The sequence below is a fragment of the Peromyscus californicus genome, unplaced genomic scaffold, assembly GCF_007827085.1.
Source record: "Peromyscus californicus insignis strain IS unplaced genomic scaffold, ASM782708v3 Scaffold_12__1_contigs__length_115047231, whole genome shotgun sequence".
NCBI classification, from domain to species: domain Eukaryota; kingdom Metazoa; phylum Chordata; class Mammalia; order Rodentia; family Cricetidae; genus Peromyscus; species Peromyscus californicus.
This window is the reverse complement of record NW_026294413.1, coordinates 29,055,415-29,075,924: the sequence shown is the minus strand read 5'-3', so window position 1 is coordinate 29,075,924 and position 20,510 is coordinate 29,055,415. Positions and strand designations below refer to the sequence as shown.

At 36.2% G+C, this 20,510-nt stretch overlaps 1 pseudogene; it reads left to right on the top strand.

Moving 5' to 3' along the window:
• The first annotated feature begins 605 nt into the window (after nucleotides 1-605).
• Nucleotides 606-20,510, top strand: part of LOC128107835 (40S ribosomal protein S3a-like) — a 57,246-nt pseudogene continuing 37,341 nt past the window's right edge.

The window sequence follows — 20,510 nt, the reverse complement described above, 5'->3', positions numbered from 1 at the left end:
CATTAGGCAGAGCTAGGGAAGCACCACTGAATGGGAAAGGAAGCATTGCAGGAGCCAGAGGGGTCAACTGCACCATGAGAGCATGGCCCACAGAATCAATAAAATGGGGTTCCTAAGGTTCATTTAAGTGGCAACTATGGAGCATGCACTGGTTTCTGCTAAGCCGTCTGCACACAGGCTGTGGTGGTATAGCTTGGGGTGTTTGTTGGACTCCTAACGGTAGGAATGGGGTATTTATGACTCTTTTGCCTGCTCAGGGGACCTTTTTCCTCCTACTCTTTTTACCTTTTCCAACCTTGATATGAAGATTTATGCCTTATGTCTTACTGTGTCTTGTTATCGATATTGTGGGAAGAATAAATGGGGGAGCTGGGAGGAGGAGAGGGAGGGAATGCTGTGTTCAGAATGTGTTGTATGAGGGAATAAGCAAAAAAAAGAAAGAAAAAAATACAGGTAAATGAAATTAATAAAAATGAAAAGAAAGGAAAAATGGGTGATACTGATACATCCTCGCATTTAATAGTAAACTAGCATGTGAGGGGTCACTGGCTAAAATAATTGGAAATGGTTCCAAATACAAAATCTGGAAAGTGTACATAATAGAAATGATAATCGAGAAGGAAGAAAACCACATGGATCACACCCCTGTCCAAGTATCTACAAGTAAGTGATGGCTGCTGAAAGGAGAAGTCTCAGCCTTTCCCAAGGTTGAGCCTCCTAATTGGATGACTGTAGTGGGTATATTATGCACCCCAGTAAAGTTATCTGGGTGTCAGAGAACAGAACAGCCTCTAGATAGACATGGAGGCCAGAAAATGGTGGCACACACACCATTAATCCTAAAATTCTGGAGACAGAGATCCATCCAGATCTCTGTGAATTCAAAGACACACTGGAAACAGCCAGGCATGGTGACACACATCTTTAATCTCAGGAAGTGATGGCAGGAAGCAGAAAGGTATATAAGGCATGAGGACCAGGAATTAGAGCTGATCAAGCTTCTGAGCTTTTGAGCACCAGTTCAGCTGAGATCCATTTGGATGAGTACTCAGAGGCTTCCAGTTTGAGGAAACAGGATCAGCTGAGGAATTGGCGAGGCGAGATGGCTGTGGCTTGTTCTGCTTCTCTTATCTTCCAGCTTTAACCCCAATACCTGGCTCTGGATTTGTTTTTATTAATAAGACCTTTTAAGATTCATGCTACAGATATCTTGTAAAAAGACGTCAGCAGTAAACTACGTACACATAGACAACAACAGTGGTCTCAATGGGTTCTATTTATATATCCATGAATCAATAGTGAATTAGTAAGTTTCTTTAGACTCACTAAAAATTCTTGAAAAAAGGGGCAAGAAGAGACTATCAATTTTAGGGTGACAGGAAGACATTAAAGGAATTGAGAGACAAGACTTGAGAGGGGTTGGAGAGAGAAAAAAGAATGGGAAAAGTAAGTTAATTACATTTTAATTAAAAATGTGTAAAAAAGTGAAAATAAAAAAGATCCACATACAAATACAAAAAACCCCTGCTTTCCTATTTAGACTTTTTAATAAGATTTTTTCATCATTTTATAAGTAAATCATTGAGTTTATATAGCCTATTAAATTATACATAGAGCCGGGCATTGGTGGCACACGCCTTTATTCCCAGCACTCGGGAGGCAGAGCCAGGCGGATCTCTGTGAGTTTGAGGCCAGCCTGGGCTACAGAATGAGTTCCAGGAAAGGCGCAAAGCTGCACAGAGAAACCCTGTCTCGACAAAAACAAAAACAAAAGACCCTAAATTATATATACATATATATGTTTATTATATATAAATTTGTGATGAATATTCTTGGTTGTCAGCTTGAATTCCACTGGAATTAACTAAAAGTACATTTGTAAAGGATTTTACTCAGTCAGTGGAAGTGGAAAGACCTTTAATCTGGAACTTTTGAAGTAGGAAAATCCACCTTTAATATTGTCCACACCTTCTAGTGGCAGAGTACATTAAAGGGCATGGAAGAAGGCAGCTTTTGTTCTTTGCCTGCTTGTCCTGAAGTGGAGTTCATTGTCCTGAAGACTCACTAATTCACTAATTACTCATGGGTATATAAAAAGAACCCGTTGAGACCACTTCTGTTGTTTATGTGTATATAGTTTTACTGCTGACCTCTTTGTGCAAGACATCCAATTAGGAGGCACAACCTTGGGAAAGGCTAACACTGCCCGGTTCAGCAGTCATCACTGTAAATACCTAAGCAGAGACTGGCATTAGAGTCTACTTCTTCAGGATTTTAGAATATACTGAAGACTGGCGAGACAGCAGCCTCATGAACTGAACAACTACTGCATTCTTGTACTTTCTTTTGGTAAACTCTTGATGGAGTAGGTGGACCTCTACCTGTAAGCCATTAAAGTATATAGTAAATCTCTCTCTCTCTCTCTCTCTCTCTCTCTCTCTCCATATATATATATATATATATATATATATATATATATATATATATACATTCTTATATCAGTACTCTTCCTCTACAGAACATTACCTAATTCAATGGTATAAACAAACCTTGAGTTTAAGTATCATGTGAGTATTTTCCGTAGTCTGTCATAACATGGAAACCCACCTGGTAACTGTGCCCACCCAGTAGTGCTTTTCAAAAGGAAATTTCAGATGTTGAAAGACTCAAAGTTATGCCTTGTAATAGTATGACATTGCCTCTCTCCAACACCATATGATATCAACTTAGAAGTTTAGTTTTAAGTATTGGTTACTTCTTTTCAGTGTGTTAGTAATGGGGTCTCATAGACTCCCTCAAACATTAAAAGCTATTGTCATTACTCTTGGTCACCATCCTGAATCTGATAATAAGACACCACATACTGGGGTCATAAGATGTGGATACACACTACTAGTTCTGGTCTGCAAGCTTCCTTGCTACTGGAGAGCTTTTATAATGCTGCCAGTTTCTATGTATTGTACAAAATAAGAAAATAATGAATCTTACTCAGGAATAAGCACTGGGATTTACAGTAATGATAGGCTTGGCAAGATATGTTCATTTGAAAAATAGTTGCATGAGTATTATAAGAGTGACCCACTACTCTTGGATTGGAAAAATACCCACTCCACAAATGAAACTTATGCCTGGCAGCATTAATGGATCAAAAAATCCATGTAGAGGTAGGTCATAGGCCCTAAAATCCAATAGCATTTTTTTTTCTGAAAAGGCCAAGGAGATATATATATATCTCAAAAGAAGATGAGATGAATTTGAAGGAGAGGAGATAGGGGATATACAGGAGGATTTGAAGGGAGGAAAGCTGTTGGAAAATGTAATTATGTTATATTCTTAAAAATAAAAAAGGAAAAAGAATATAGGGGAAAATAATTTAATTTCTTATTCTTCAAAGTATGTCCCTCAGAGCTCTAGACCACAATATACAAAAGAAAGGAAAAGATCATCACTGTCTTAGGCACCAAAGCCTAATGAACGTTTTAGGAATAGTACAGTTCTTTATTTTGTCAAGGGTTGGTTATGCTTTAAGAAACTCTGAACAATAAAAATCACATTAATTTCTCTTTTAATAAAGTGCCACAATATTTATGTCAAACTGAAATAAATTGTTCCTTATATATTACATACTTCACAAGCTACTGAAGTAGGAATTCAAACAGAAGACAAAGGTTGTAAGCATAATGTTTTCCATCATGTGTATTAGTGAAGGGAAAGGTGTCATCAGGAGTTGATATTAGAGATAAAAATTTATTGGAAAAATGTAATGTGATGTGGATTTCTTAGAAAGGTTATTTTACAAGTGGTGAGTACAATATTTGTTTAAGGGATCTTCACAGAGAATTCTATAACTGATGCTCAGACAGCTTAGTTTGTTTTCTACATAACTGTGGTTTGTTCAACATTTACTTTTAGGTTTTAAAGGAATACTGGTTGTATTTATTCAAACCACTAGTATCAAAATTTGATATATGGGAATTACTGTGAAGAAATATGTGATAAGAAATTATCTTAGTTGATGTCTGATTTTGTTACTTTCATTTAGCCTATATTATTTTCATTTTGTATAAATGAGCATGAGTGTTTCAAGGAATAATGCTGGGTACTATAGACACAAATGACTTACATGTTTGCAGTGTATTTAAGCCAGCAATTTCTAACCTTATAGCTAGGTAAATTTAACACAGACCTATTGAAAAAAAATATCCTAGGCTCTTAAACTTCTTACTGTGTATTCTTTGTTCAATATGTTTTTATGGCATTTCTCACTTCACAAATATTCAGTTAAATATCTTTCCTAAAATATATTCAGTCTCTCAGAAAAAAAAAAAAACTGTGTATGCTACACTTTCACAGCTTCACTCTACACTGCTCAGAATCCACATGTGTTCCCACCAGCACCGGCTGTCTGAATCCTCTAGAAAGGCTTTCTCAATGGCATTATTTCTGTCTTCCTGTACTAGAGTCTATTTCCAGTGTAATTCTGAATATATGTGTTTTCATGTAAAAGCCATGGACTCTGTGTTTCTAGTCATTTCTAACTTTATTTCTGAGTTTTGATTGTTATACACACATATACTGCTGAGTCCATTTTTCTTGCTCACATCTATATTTATTTAGGGTTGACTTCCTGGCTCTGGATAACCTACTAAGGAGCCCATTCCTGAAAAGACTGGTTCTCCCTCCCTAAGCAGCTGTTAATTACCTGTAGATCTTCCTCTACAGATAGGCTGTTGTGAGTTTTCACCCACACAGGCATGTCTTCTGCTATTGTCATTACAGAGGTCTTTTTATAGGCAGAAGTTTCTCTCCTGCTTGCCTGTTCCCAAATATCCAGCAGCCACTTCCCAAATAATTGACTTGGAGGCTAAATACTACTTATAAGTGTTTGGCCAGTAGCTCAGACTTATTACTTACACTAAAATTAACCCAGCGTTCTTATCGATGTTTAGTCATGTGGCTTGGTACCTTTTCTCAGTGCAGCATTCTCATCTTGCTTCCTCTGTGTCGGACTGGCTACTCTTGACTCTGCCCTTCCTCTTCCCAGAATTCTTAGTTTGGTTGCCTCACGTGTACTTTCTGCTTGGCTATTAGCCAATCAGCATTATATTAAACCAATTCACGTGACAAATCCTCACAGTGTATAAGAGCATTATCCCACAACACTTATTTTTATATCATGTTATTAATATTCCATGGGTGTTGGGGTTGTGTTGGAGATGTGTCCATCAGGGTTAGGAACTCATGGTTGGCTGTCCTCTGAATTGTGAACAGTTGCGTATTACCATGATAGCTTCTGTCTACTACAAAAATACTTTAAAAAATATTTATTAAATGAGCAATAATGTGCTTACAATTTCACACTAGACATTTTCTAAATACCTTCCTATTTTACTATTTTACCTGGAGATATCTGGCCATGTGCAATGATAACTTTGAATGTCACTCCATGGTCAGCAATACTCCACTAGCAGCTAATCAGTAGCATTTAGGAGAGAAAGAAATGGATACTTTTCACAGAACAAGTTCTGCACAAAAGAGAATGAACCATTTGAACAGTATCAAGTAACCCTCTCTAAATGAAGTCAATGTCACAACTCCTAAGACTTAGGACCTAAGGAATCATTTTCCTCTAATTTCCTACCCTATTGTTCATCCCATGCACATAGTCATCCTGGCCTCATCTTTTTCTGTGGCACTCAAGGGAAAATTTCATATTGAATCCTATGTAGTAGCTCTTGCTTCTGCTTGGAATTTTCATTACTTATATATACAAGTACTCACTCTCTCCCTAAACGCCATCTTCTTCATAAGGTTAACACTCACATCTTCTCTAGGGCCACAAATATTTTCTAATCTCTGAACTAGATTTTTTCTAGTATCTGATTTAAATGCTCATTAATTTTGTTCATAATCCTTAACTTCTTTATAGATATAACATACAATCATTGTTATGAATGTTGATTTTTCTCTCCTTTCCTACCAAATGCAGGTCTCTGAAGAATGACATCAGTGTTAGCCTCAATTCCAAATTTTAATAAGTATCTAACAGAGAACCAAACACTAAGTACTTAGGTTTTACTTATCTCATTAGGTTTTCACTTATTCTTTTTTTTCCATAGAAATTTACAGTACACATTTTGTTTGTATGAGTGGAAAGTGTGGCAGTGTTTGTCTTTCATACATGTTGGTGTTACATACAGTTAAAGTATATATTTTTCATTCTTTGTTTCCTTCTATTTCTTCCTGTGTGGAGATGCCTCTACTAAAAACACTTCAAAAGTTTTGCATTTTCTATTTTCTAAGTGTTGGTGGTGTAGGTGACATGCAGAAGATTAAAACATGAGGATCATTAACTTCTTAAACAAATAGGATTAGAACCCAAACCCACTCATCCATTCTTCAGAATTTTTAAGGCTTAAAATATCATAATGCAACTATCCCACATCTGTCCATTTACATATTTATATCTCAGTAAAACAGTGCAATGTAGGTCATTACTACTACAGCAGGGAACAAGAGTCTGGATATTAGAGACTGATTAGCTGCTAGGCTGTGCTTGTTAACATGCAGACCCTTGAGTGAAGATTACATTTGCATATTTCTTTTCTTGTCCTGGATGACACACATTTCTCTTTGCCTGACTAATACTATTATCATGTTTGAACATTCTTGTCCTGGGAATTAATTTTTTCACAGGTCTTTCTGTTTTGCTCCAATTCTTCACTCTACTTTTGATTCTTTTTAACTTTATGCCTATGTAATTCTGTCATTAGCCAGTTAATTGTTCAAAAACCACTGTCTTTGATGTTCTTTTTATAAGTTTTTGCTTTGTGTTTAACTCCTCAGAGAGGATGTAGCTAGGATTTGACCATGGAATGCAGTGCTGTTTTTAATATTTATGAATTTCACTGTTCCCAAGTTCCATTACATATGGCATGTTTATTGTCTTAAACATTTAAAACTTTATTTCCCATACTTTAGACTTTCATTTCCACTTAGAGAAAATGTGAGTTGCAAATGCCATCAAGCATAACATGTATAAATCCTAACAAATGCATGTGTGTGGGTTTATTATATGAATATATAGGAGATGCTTCTCAACAAGATATATGGGTATATAAATGTAAGTATAAGATATATGTAAGTGAAGGATTATACTCCAGTGAGAGCTTTCAAGAAAACAACAAGTACAAAAAGTGAAAAAGAGGAGGTAACTGTTCAAAACTAATACATTGATTTTAAGGAGTAGAGAATTGTAAATACAGGTTAAAGGAGATTTCCTGGAATTTTGTTCAGTTGGAGTTGTAATAAATACTATTAATTTCATTTATTTTCAACATTCAGTAGAAAGAACTCATAGATTGTCTGTAAAAATGATATATTTATACCCTTTGACCACTATATTAAATGGAAACTAAAAACAATAGACACAGTATAAACTGTACTAGACTCTTTTGCTTTGATACTGTACCCTAGTGTGATAATATTTCATTCTTATCACTCTGAAGGCATGGAACTTTCCTTTCCAAAGACTATTCTGAAGAATAAAGAAAGCAGGAAAGCTTTCTGCCCATAGATATTAACAATAGATTGAGAGATACTAGGAGAAATCAGTGCTTCTTGAAGAAAAGATGAGAACAATTTTACACTTGTAGAAATCATTACTTTGATTTTGTAGAGAACTCTGTTACAGAAAGTATAAGCCCAAATCCAAGAAGGAGTGAATAAAATTATGTCAAATGTCTTAATGGCTATGAGACATCAAGCATATAGATAAACCCTATAGACTATTACACAATGGAGAAAAATATTGATTGCAAAGAATACTGAGAAGAAATCAGGCTTAATGTTCACAGTACAGTTGAGTTGTATTTGTTTATTAGGCATCCTTAGGCTCATATCCCTTCTTCTTTAATCTCCTTAGCACTGAACAGATATAATATATTGTTTTCTTAATAAATATTATTCCAAAAATTCAGCTTCAACTCTTTGAACAAACAAATGGTGCCAGTGACTTCATGATATTGTGAGGCATGCATTAAACTATTGAAATGAGACTAATGTTCCCCATGAAGCATTCAGTATTGAGTGATGTCTACCTGTGAACTGCCCCTTACCATTCAATATTGAGTGACGTCTACCTGTGAGCTGCCTTTTAGCATTCAGTATTGAGTGACATCTACCTGTGAACTGCCCCTTAGTTCTTGTCTTTCCTTGCTTATGCTTTAATGTTAGATGACAATTTTCTTTGGGAATTTATCACCCAAATCAAGAGAAATGGACAGGACATTAAAAGGTTATGTTATATTTTCTATATGTCATGGGATACACTATTGAACTATGTATCTTATCAGAAGAACGTAATAGTTATTTATGTGAAAAATGCCATTCCAGCTTTAAAAATTATATATTTCTGACATTTATTTGGTTCCATCTTGATAATTTACTGGATTCTCTTAGGAGACAATGCATTATTTGGGTTTTCAAGCTTATTTTATTATGAATATTGAAGAGTAAATTCATAAATAAACTATTCTTGATTTCTCTACTTTAAATTACTGAATCAAAAACATTTGTAGATATGAAGTCTGAGTCACAAACCAGGAAAAGAACAGCTGAAAAACTTTGTTAAGATCAAATAAATGTGGAATTTTATAAGAAAAAAATAATTATGAGTTCCAGTGATTGCTGCACTAACTATAGGATCAAATACTCTTAATAATTATGGGTATTGAGTCCCCATTTAATTACAAATATAGGAGGTAATTTTTTTCTTCCTCTCATTCCATTGTCATTTTATTTGGTGTACCTTACTTTTAATTTATTGCATATATCAGTAGATAAACGGCTGACAATATTAGTAGAAATGTGTATCAGCTGGAAGAGTGATGTTTTTGGAAATGGGTACATTCTTGTGCCAAAATAAATACATGAGGGACTGGGCAATTACTTAGTGGATAAATTGAAGTCTAGGCTGTTTTTCACTAAATTTGGAAGAGTATTGTTCTGTGGAATCCATCAAATATGCTACATTCTTTTTTTTTTTCAAAAATATGTAGTAATTTGGAGTGGAAGTGGAGTAAGCTCAATGCTTAAGGGAACCTGTTGATTAGCCATGAAAACTGAAGTTAAGATATTAGCAATTAGTTATATGTAGTTGTGTAGGCATTCCTAAATACCTGTAATTCTACCAAAGAGGGATCTAATGTCCTCTTCTTGCCTTAGCATGTACAAAGGTGTGCATGCACAGGCATAAAGAGGTAAATAAATAAATAATACATCTTTCAATAATACAGAATCCTATCATTTCAACTCAGCCTGGGTGAAGTGAGGAGGGGACGGGACCTGCCTAGACTGAATCTATCAGGCAGAGCGGAATCCCCAGGGAAGTCCTAGCCCTGGAGGAGATGGGAATGGGACGTGGATTGGGGGGAGGGGGCAGGAAGAGAGAGGACAAGGGAATCCATGGCTGATATGTAAAATTAAATTAAATTATAAAATTTTAAAAATAAGAATAATAGGTGTGTTCACTTTTGATCTATATTTGGTTGATTGGTAAAATACTATAAATACAGTTATGAGTTCTTTTTGACTACTCAATTACTGAGCAAACTGTTAACTATGTAACTATTAATTTTGGTTTTCTTTACATTCAGATAATTTTGGTCAGTGATCTTATTTTTCTTGGTAATTGAATTAGTATCAAGAGAAGACTTTGGAAATCACTCTAGAGCTTTCAAACAAACAGGATATTAATGTAGGAAATTTAATACAAAGTTGTTAAATGAGCAATGAATGACATTTGCACTAGGTAACTGGAGGTCCAGTTGTGGGCTAGAGGAGTGCACCCAATGGCAGCAGGTTACCCCTGACACGTGGCCTTGTGAACTGGGTGCTCAAGAATTTGTCCTCTATTAGGGCTGTACTCTGGCTACTTTTCTACTCTACTCAATCCCTATTTTATGTCTGTGTACTCACAAAAGTCTCTGAGTTTCCACTAAGGTTGAATAATACACATGTAGAAATACTAAGACAAACTCAATTGAGCTGGAATCAAACAGGGAGACAATAGTCACAAAACCTATTTTGCAATGCCTAGTAAATAGTAATGTTAAAATAAAGGTTCAAAGAAAATCACAATTTAGTGACATGATTTGATTCACATTTTTTTCTAGTATAAATAACTCCTTAGTATGACACATAGAAGCCATCTAAATACACAGTTATGACCTCCATTTATTTCTAAATTGTTTCAAAGTCTTCTAGCCCTCTGTGTATTTAGCTCCACCTCTCCCATTTAGCAGATACCACTGACTATGAAGCACACAATAAAATCCAAATCATTTACATTTTTGGTAACTTCTATTTCCAAGCTTTTTCTACTTTTGAGTAAATGATTTCTACTAGTGTGTTCAGTTACTCATTTTTTTCTCCTAGAAAGCACTTTCTCAGTGCTATCCTATTTTTCAATATGTATAAGAATAAATTAATTTTTCGTTCCTTTTTGATTCTATATACAAACAAATATTTTCTTTCTTATATGTTGAAAATTAATGTTTTTCTCATTAATTCAAATAGGGAACCCTGCCCTCTGTTTGGATATGTTTGTTGAAAATTCTGCACAAGTTTACTCATTTTTTGTATTTTATGCTGTGTATTTTTATACCAATCTTTCCAGTTTAATAATTACACTAAGTACTACACCAAAATTACTTTAAGAATAAAGGTAAACAGTGATCTCCTTTTTGTTTTATTTTGTCTAATTTTTGTTTCTCTGTGTCTCTTTTTATCATAGTAATTTTGTTGCCATAAGTATTTTTCATGGCGTACTGATTTTGGTTACTTGAGCTTTAGAGGAAGGGTGTATAGTTATAGTACTTGTCAGTTAGTTTCAGGTTCTATTACACTCATGTTTGACTATGTGCAATATATATGTAGCATACATATTGCCTCATAGTATATGTTCAAATAGAAATTGTTATTAAAAGCTGAAAATGTTCCCATATTCATGGATGGGTGTAATTTCTAAAATAACAACATTAACTTTTACTTTTCTGTGGCTTTCAGTAACTTTACCAACATTTTCAAGAAATGATATTTCCATTAAAAATGACTTCAACTTGTTCAATTTATCCCTAAAGATTAAGGTTTATAGACCTAATGTTGAGCAAAGGATTTGCCTTCCATGTCTCACTATATTTTCTTGTCATGGCTCCTTTAGTTTAAAATTACAGTACTTAAAATAATTTATGCTCTGTGTACTTCATTGCTGTGTGTTTTCTCACCTTTGCATCTGCCATATTTAGTTACACTAAAATTTACTCTTAATGTATCATGCCTGTATTTGGACTTTCTTTGTACTGCCAGCTCCTAAATAATGACATGGAGACTTCTTATTAATTACAAAAGCTTGGCCTTAGGTTAGGCATGTTCCCAATTAGCTCTCTAAGATTGATTTAACCTGTTTATATTAATCTAATTTCTAGCAAATGACTCATTTCCTTTCCTCCATACTGTAAGTCCAACTTGCTCTGTGTCTTGCTGGCTTAAACCATGTACCTTACATTCTTCCCAAGATCCTCTCTTTCCCAGGAAGTCCTGACTGTTCTCTCCTGCCTAGCTATTGGCATTTGGCTCTGTATTAAATCAATCAGAAGGTGTCTTAGGCAGAGACCCAGCATCACAATGTACAAAAAGATTATCCCACAACACATGCCAGGAATAATTTTTACCTAAAGATGGTCATTGATCATCTTGTACAACAGACTATTGTTTTTCCATAAAATTTTGTCATGATCACTATTAACTGCTGTGGGATGGTGTTCTGTATACTGTGAATATGTATTGCTCTGATTGGTTGATAAATAAAATGTTGATTGGCCAATAGTCAGGCAGGAAGTATAGGCGGGATAAGCAGATAAGGTGAATTTGAGGAAGAGGAATGTTAAGTCAGGACAGGCTGCTAGCAGCTTCCATGAGAAGGAAGATATAAAATACCGGTAAGTCACAAGTCATGTGGCAAGGAATAGATTTATACAAGTGGGTTAATTTAAGTGTAAGAGGTAGTCAATAAGCCTGAGCTAGTAGCCATAGTGCTTTTAATTAACATAAATCTCTGTGTATTTATTTGGGTCTGAGTGGCTGCAGACCAGGTAGGACACAGGAAAACTTCAGGCTACAATTAACAAATATGAAATTTCATGCAAATTTATCAATATTGATTTTCCGTATCTTGAATGATATTGCAATCTACTAATAACTGAATGAACTTTACAGCACAGTGAAGAATTATAGGAGTAGTATAAAATGAATGAAAAAGCACATATATTGAATTAATTAAATGTACTGAGCCCCTACATAGTATGAAGCCTTGCATACGTTTTGGATGAATTCATAATCATTTTCAATTTTCCTTTGTATCTTCTACATGAAACATTAAACTCTAAAAGCAAGAATATGCTTAGCAATGCTATTTCTATTTCAACTTACTATGAATTTGTTGACCAAAAGCACACGTTACACTATTTGGGACGGTTTTCTAGTCCACTTGAAATCAGCACTGCTATTTGTTTGTTTGTTTGTGTTTGTTTAATGTATTTCTTTATTTTAGTTGTAAGATGGTCTCTAATTGAAATATTATTCTTATGGCATATTAGTTAAATGGAAATCCCACTACATCACTGCTATTCTTTATCACATCATTAGGATGGCAGCAAGCCACATGATAACCTGCACACTGTACAGTACTCAGGATTTCCTGAATAGTCCCATAAAGTTGTCTGGATATAGACCAGCTTTGCCTCTGCTGTACAGTGTTGACAATATCACTAAAAGCAATATTCCACTGTGTTTAATGATTTTTCTTTCTTTCTATCGCTTAGTGAATCTTTGAGGGCTTTGACAATCTGGACAGAGACAGAAAGTGACACTTCTAACCAGGTCCATTTGTTCAGAGTACCTAGTTTCACTCTGTTCCTCAGATCTTTCCAATCCCAGGTTGTCTTGGTCATGTCATCACTAATTCTTTTCGAGTCTGACCCAGGTTCCTGAAATTGGGGGGGCCAAGGCAGATATAGAGCCAAACTTGCCTCAGGTGCACTTCAGGTACACCACATTGATGTCCTTGGAGTTGGACTGGGTTGGCATCTTGGAGGCAACATGGCAAGTGTCAGATGTATCTAATTCTCCATGACTGAAGAGAGATGCACTGTAGCATCCTCAGAGCGAAAACCCCAAAACAGAACTGCTTTTTAAATATCTCTATATTAGATTATAGGCTCTTATGTTTATGTGATTATTAAAAGTGTATCTGCTAATAACTTTAAAATCTTACTTTTTTGGCTAATATACTTACTTTATCATCTATGTATTAGGGGCAGTCTCTGTTCTTTTCTGCCATTTGAGATTTGCATCAGTTTTATTGACAAACGTTATTTACAGCTTTGTAAAGAAAAATGATGTAGGTTGTTAATGACCCTTAATTGTAGAAACAGAAAGACTGGGAAACATTTGATATGTGTTTTCTCGTATTCAGTAACAAGTGTTTATGCCATTTTTCTAAAATATACAAAGTATATGTTTTTAAAGTAGTAAATGGAATATACTCATATTATTTAGACATCATGTATTTTTCATGTTTTTATTCTCCAGAATTCTGAAGGTTTCATATAAATACAGTTAAAACACAAATTTAAAAAATTGTACAAAAATACCACAGGACTTAAGAGGTATGTCAATTTTCAAATAATATTTACTTAAAACAATTTTTACTTTCAGAAATAGTTTTATTTAGCCAATATTAAGTGCTTGTTCAGTATGTGAGAGTGGGTTATAAAATTTGAAGCTCTAGGCTTGCTAATTTTAAGGCAGTATGTGTTCCCTTCCAAAGCAGAAAAGAAAATGATAATTTGCTTTGACTTCACTTTACTCAACACTTCTTTGATGTGCAATAGATAGAGTATAAAAGCCTGATTACTCATGTACTAAATAAAGTGTGTTTAATTACAAATTTTAGTTACTGACCTCAAAACAATTATAGTACTCAGTTGAATGCAATTTTCTTGCTAATTACCTGAATAAATTACTATGCATACTCTACACTGCTTTTTGATTTCACTTTCCTATTGTTTGTTCTCCAACCTGACAGTCAGCACTCTGAACAAGCTTTTCATTGTAGGCATTTCAGTTTCTTTGATGGAAATGAATAGTTTGATGTGATTTCATTCTGTTCACTGACAAGTGGTAAAATAAAAAATGACCATCACTTTCCTGAAGTCATTATCTACCGCAATTTTTTTCTTGAACAAATATCCAGAAACAAGGAATTTTTTTTATTCTGAGCAAATAAATATAAACTGAAGAACTTATAAGTTGGCTTTGTGCTAAGAGAGTAGGCATATATCCTTTTTCAAGTAAATTTATCTAAAATATGGTGGTTGTTTGTGGAAGTCATTTAGTTTAAGCTTGATAATAACATTCATTTAGTAGATTATTCTTTGGGGACATTAGAAGCACTTATCTCCAAAATCCCTGGCTCAAAATATAAGAAATATTATTTTGAGCAATATGAATTATTTCTTAGTGATCTTCTTATTATTTACTAAGTGGAGCAGAGAGAAAATAATGACAGCTTGTTGGTCTTTAAGTAGACAGTTTTTTAGTCCAAAAATGGAGGAAATTTTAGTCTTTGGAATTTTTTTTTTATTATTTGAAAAGTTCAAATATGTATAAAATACATTTAATTTTTCACTACCTATTATTCCCCATAATTCATCCCAGATCCATCCTCCATTCCACATCTCCTCCTAAAATACATTTTAAAAAATAGCCCACAGGACCTAATTTGTGTTGCCTATATGCTCTTGTGGAGAAGGCCTCATCTTTAATCAAAAAGTGATTGATCACCACAACATATGTGGAACTGTGGTACTCCTCTGTCTATCTTCCCAGGCTGGTCATTATTGTAGCTCACAGCTTGTACCTCTGTGAGACTGATGATGAATTTTCTCCCAACAGTCAGTATAACACCTTACGATGTTATTGAATCTAACAATAAGGAAGGATCTTCCTTACTAGTAATATTTTGTTTTCTGCATCTCCTGAAACTAATGCCTGTTGCATCTGCAGCAATAGTGTCTTACAATCAAGTTTTAGTGGGTAACCAAGAGCAATAACAGCTGTCAGTATTACTTTGATAATTTGGGGATATCTTTACCAATACAACCAGGTGTCTTTCTCTGGATCAACTTTATGGTCATGGGTTTCTATCCAATCATTATTGGATAGAAAAAACAAGATCCATCTATTAAATTGTAATTTTTGCTTAATTTTTATATATCAAATTAGGGTGTGCTGCCATGAACATCCAATATTAAAATACAACAATCAATCATCACGTTATAAATAACGTTTGGTCTTTAAGTTGAATGAATGCTAATACACTTTTACTATAAGTATTAAACTTAGCAAAATAACTTACACAATTAAAAAATGATATTATAATTTCTTTCAGATATTTGGTTTTCAGTCTTATCTTTGTTCCCTTTACCACCTTCCTTGTTATGGAATCTAAAACATTCATCATATTATAATTATGACACCAAGAAGTAAGATTTAAAAATGTGGTATCTAGTAAAGCAAGTATCTGTTTTGCTCATCTTTTTTCATATCTTTCTGTCTTTCTTACTTTCAGGCAATCTGTCTTAGAAAATAAGGTTTATATTGCTATGATGGAACACTATGACCAAAGAGCAAGTTGGGGAGGGAAGGGTTTATTTGTCTTATATTCAGCATTGCTGTTCATCACAGAAGGAAGTCAGGGCAGGATCTCTAACAGGGCAGGTTCCCAGAGGCAGAAGCTGATGCAGAGGCCATGAAGGGGTACTTATTACTGGCTTGCTTCCCATGGCTTGCTCAGCTTGCTTTCTTAAAGAATTCAAGACCACTGGAGCCTGGATGGCACCACCCACCCACTATGGTCTGGGCTTTCCCCACTGATCACTAATTGGAAAAAAAATGCCTTAAAGTTGGATCTCAAGGAGTTATTTCCTCAGCTGAGTCTCCTTCCTGTCTGGTGCTTGTGCTTCTCCTTTGTGTCAAATTGACACACAAAACCAGCCAGCACAAAGTTATTTTTTCTTTACTATTCTTCTTCTTCTTCTTCTTCTTCTTCTTCTTCTTCTTCTTCTTCTTCTTCTTCTTCTTCTTCTTCTTCTTCTTCTTCTTCTTTTGAGATCATAGTATAATTACATTTCTTCCTTCCCTTTCCTCCTTCCAAACCCTACCACACATCTCTCCCAGCTCTCCTTCAAATGCATGGCCTCTTTTTTTCACTCATTGTTTTTCTATAGATATATGTCAGGAAGTCTTTCTTACAGTCTCCATTGTGCTGATGTTAAACCTGCACCATATCCCTAAAGTAATGTTTTACAAAGCACAGTTACTAAGAGTCTAATTCTTTTTAATCATTTCAATAGGAAAATATTTATTTTGCACTTAATATGTACAATCAGTTGTTTTAAATCTAGACACCAAACTAAATAAAACATAGTTTCTAACAGAGAGAAAGTCACAGCCTGAAGGGGAAAGGATATAGACTTGTTCTTCTTTTTGACATTTCCATTCATCTTTTTCTTCATTACTGAAGCCCTTTGATAACTCCCTGCAGTGTGTTTATTCTTAAAAGTATTCTAGGAGGCTTTAACTTGCTAAAGGCTTGTACTTTGGATCATTGTGATATAATTCTTGTTGTTAGCAGGAAATGTACCTAACAGACCAATTTTAGTTGTGCAACTGACATGAATCTCATGCATTCAGGTTCTTTTGATGTGCCTGAGCTACTGAGTGAAACTTCTGATACTTAGGCCTTTTTATACCAATAACTTGCCTTGTATTTCAACATCTTTAAAAGTTGCTTCACCCTTGATTTGATGGTAAGCTACACATTAGCATTTTTTTAAATGTTATTTTATAATTTAATTTAATTTTACATATCAGCCACGAATTCCCTTGTTCTCCTACCTCCCACCCCACCCCCGCCTTCCCCCCAGCCCACCCCCCATTCCCATCTCCTCCAGGACAAATACTCCCCTGAGGATTGAGTTCAACTTGGTAGATTCAGTCCAGGCAGGTCCAGTCCCCTTCTCCCAGGCTGAGCCAAGTGTCCCTGTATAAGCTCCAGGTTCCAAACAGCCAGTACATGCACTGAGGACAGGTCTCAGTCCCACTGCCTGGATGCCTCCCAAACAGATCAAGCTCATCAACTGTCTCACTTATCCAGAGGGCCTGATCCAGTTGGGGGCTCCTCAGCTAATGGTTCATAGTTCATGTGTTTCCATTCGTTTGGCTAATTGTCCCTGTGCTTTTTCCAACATTGGTCTCAACAATTCTCTCTCATACAAACCCTCCTCTTTCTCGCCAATTGGACTCCTGGAGCTCCACCTGGGGCCTGGCCATGGATCTCTGCATCCGGTTCCCTCAGTCATTGGATAAGGTTTCTAGCATGACAGTTAGGGTGTTTGGCCATCCTATTACCAGAGTAGGTCAGTTCGGGCTGTCTCTCGACCATTGCCAGCAGTCTGTTGTGGGGGTATCTTTGTGGATTTCTGTGGGCCTCTCTAGCACTTTGCTTCTTCCTATTCTCATGTGGTCTTCATTTTTCATGGTCTCTTATTCCTTGTTCTCCCTCTCTGCTCTTGATCCAGCTGGGATCTCCTGCTCCCCTAAGCTCTCTTTCCCTCAACCCTTGCCCTTCACTACCCCCACTCACATCCAGGTTGTTCATGTAGATCTCATCCTTTTCTCTGTCATTGGGCAATCCCTGTGACTTTCTTGGGGTCCTGTTTTCTAGGTGGCCTCCCTGGTGTTGTGAGTAGCAGTCTAGCCAACTTTGTTTTACATCTAGTATCCTCCTATGAGTGAGTACATACCATGTTTGTCTTTCTGAGTCTGGGTTACCTCACCCAGGATTTTTTTCTAGATCCATTCATTTGCCTGCAAACCTTATGATGTCATTGTTTTTCTCTGCTGAGTAGTATTCCATTGTGTATATGTACCACATTTTATTTATCCATTCTTCAGTTGAAGGGCATCTAGGTTGTTTCCATGTTCTGGCTACTACAAACAATGCTGATATGAACATAGCTGAGCGAGTGCCTTGTGGTATGATTGCACATTAGCATTTTTAACATCTCTTTTTACTGATAGGTTCTATAATTATACCAGTCTACTAACTGTGGGTTACTTCCCTACAAACCAGTGACATCACTTAGGGGTAGTCATTCTTTCTAGTGTTTTCAGTATTAAAATTTAACATGAGTCTTAGCAAAACATAAAATAAATATAAATTTTATTGAAATATTAGGAAAATACATGAATTAAATTTTGGAAATATCCATCTGTCTTTTCTGCCCACGTTGGCTGTGTTATTTGTCTAGCACTGACGTGAAAGAATGTACAGCTATTTTCTAAATGCATTATTGTTTATTTTCTTCAGTTTGGTTTTTCTCAATTAATGCATTAAACGTTAGCTTCTTACCTGACACTAAAACTATAAAATCACCAAAAATGATGAGATCAGAGTATTTTGATGGTAGTAGTGATAGTACAAACTGATATTGGGGTGAGAAATGTAGGAAATATAACAAAGATGCCTGAAGAAGTTTGAGAGCATAAAATACAAAACCACAACATTTTGAATGTCTGAAATATGGAATAATCCTTTACATTATGTGAATATATGTCACTATGACCATTGTAATGAAAAAATCTAACTGGGCAAAGGCTGAACAGGATAATGTTAGGCAAGAGAGCCAAACTGAGGACACTGAGAAGAAGGGTGGTGGAGTATCAAGCCCTGTGGCAAAGCATAGATAAGAAATATGGGTTAATTTAAAATGTAAGAGTTAACTAGTAACAAGCCTGAGCTGTTGTCTGATCATTTATACCTAATATTAAGACTCTGAGTGGTTATTTGGGAAGCACCTGCTGGCATAGAAAACTTCTGCCTACAATGAAACAGTATTTTCTAGTTGGAGAGAAAGGGAAAAATTAACTTTGCTACATAAGCAAATGATCAAATATGTGAGAATGAAGATTGACATCATATAACAGTAATTCATGTTCAATGGTTGTACTTTTGAAATAATTCAGGAAAGTATAATGAAATAAAATTTTCCATGAAGTTGATTTTATAAAGGAAATGTTGTATGGGGTGGCATGAGCTGGGGAGAGATGGCCTCCCTTATTCCCATCCATGCCTGAGACAAGTGGGAGAGCTGCTCCTGAGGTCATAAGGATGGGAGAGTGAAGCTCAAACCTAATTTGTCTTACCAATAAAAACCAGGAGTCAAATATTGGGGTAATAACCTGAAAGATCAGAGAAGTAGAAAGGAAGCCACCAATGACTTCTTACCTCTCTGGATCCTCAGACTTAAAGGGCCAAAATTGTATCTCTGGTCCTCCTTATCACTTCCCTGTAGTGGGTAGACATTCCAGCTTTGACCTGGAAGTTCCAATCCCCATTGAGGCTTCAGTAATGATCACACCTACAAGGCGGGGCTGAGAGAAGACCCTGAAGACCTGGGTTCCAGATGTGAAGGCTCTCTTAGTTCCTGGACCCTGGACACTAGAGGTAGACTGAGCAGAGTTCTCCAGAGAACACTGCCAGACTCTGCCACGCCTTTCCTAGACTCTGTAAACTATCATTTCACTTGTGAGTTACCCAACAAAATATACCTCCCTTTTAACTACGTGAAGTGGCCTTAATAATTTCACCAATACTTCCCCGCTCAGCCTCCCCAATGCTGGGATTAAAGGTGTGAGCCTCCCAAGTGCTGGGGTTAAAGGCATGAGCCACCACTACCTGGCCTTTATGGTTAGCTAGTGTCTAGTGACCGCCAGGCAAGCTTTGTCAGAACACAAATAAAATATCACACAACAGAAGAGCTGCCCCTGCCCCACCCCAACACTTGAGGGAGCATACCTTGCACCTCACCTGGGCAGCACAATGAACCAATCCTGTTGGCAGAACTGTGAGTAAGACAGTTGTGTTTATATTACTCATCTGTTCTGTGGCAGCATGGCAGGAAAAGAAATGTCCCCTGACCAGCCCACCACTGCTTGAGGCAGGTGTGAGAGTTGACCCTGAGGCCATAATTGCAGGAGAGCTGTCCCTGCCTTTTATCAACTACAGCACTGTGGAGAGATGCCTCTATATCATGCCTGGGCAACACAGTAGAAGAGGCCCTGAAGGTGTAGATGTGGGAGAACCAACCCTGAGGACATGAAAGAAGGAGACTTGCCCAGCCCCTAGCTCATAGTTGCAAGGGATGAACTAACCAGGGCAGTGCTGGAGAGCTCACCCTGATGGTGAGAACAAGGGAGAGCTGCTGGGTTGATCAACCCTGCAACCACTCACGTCCAAAATCAGGGTTATGTGTTGGCTCACCCCAGTAGTCACTCCATTTGTGATTTGCTGGAGCATGTAAAGGGATCCTTCTTGAAGCCCTTCT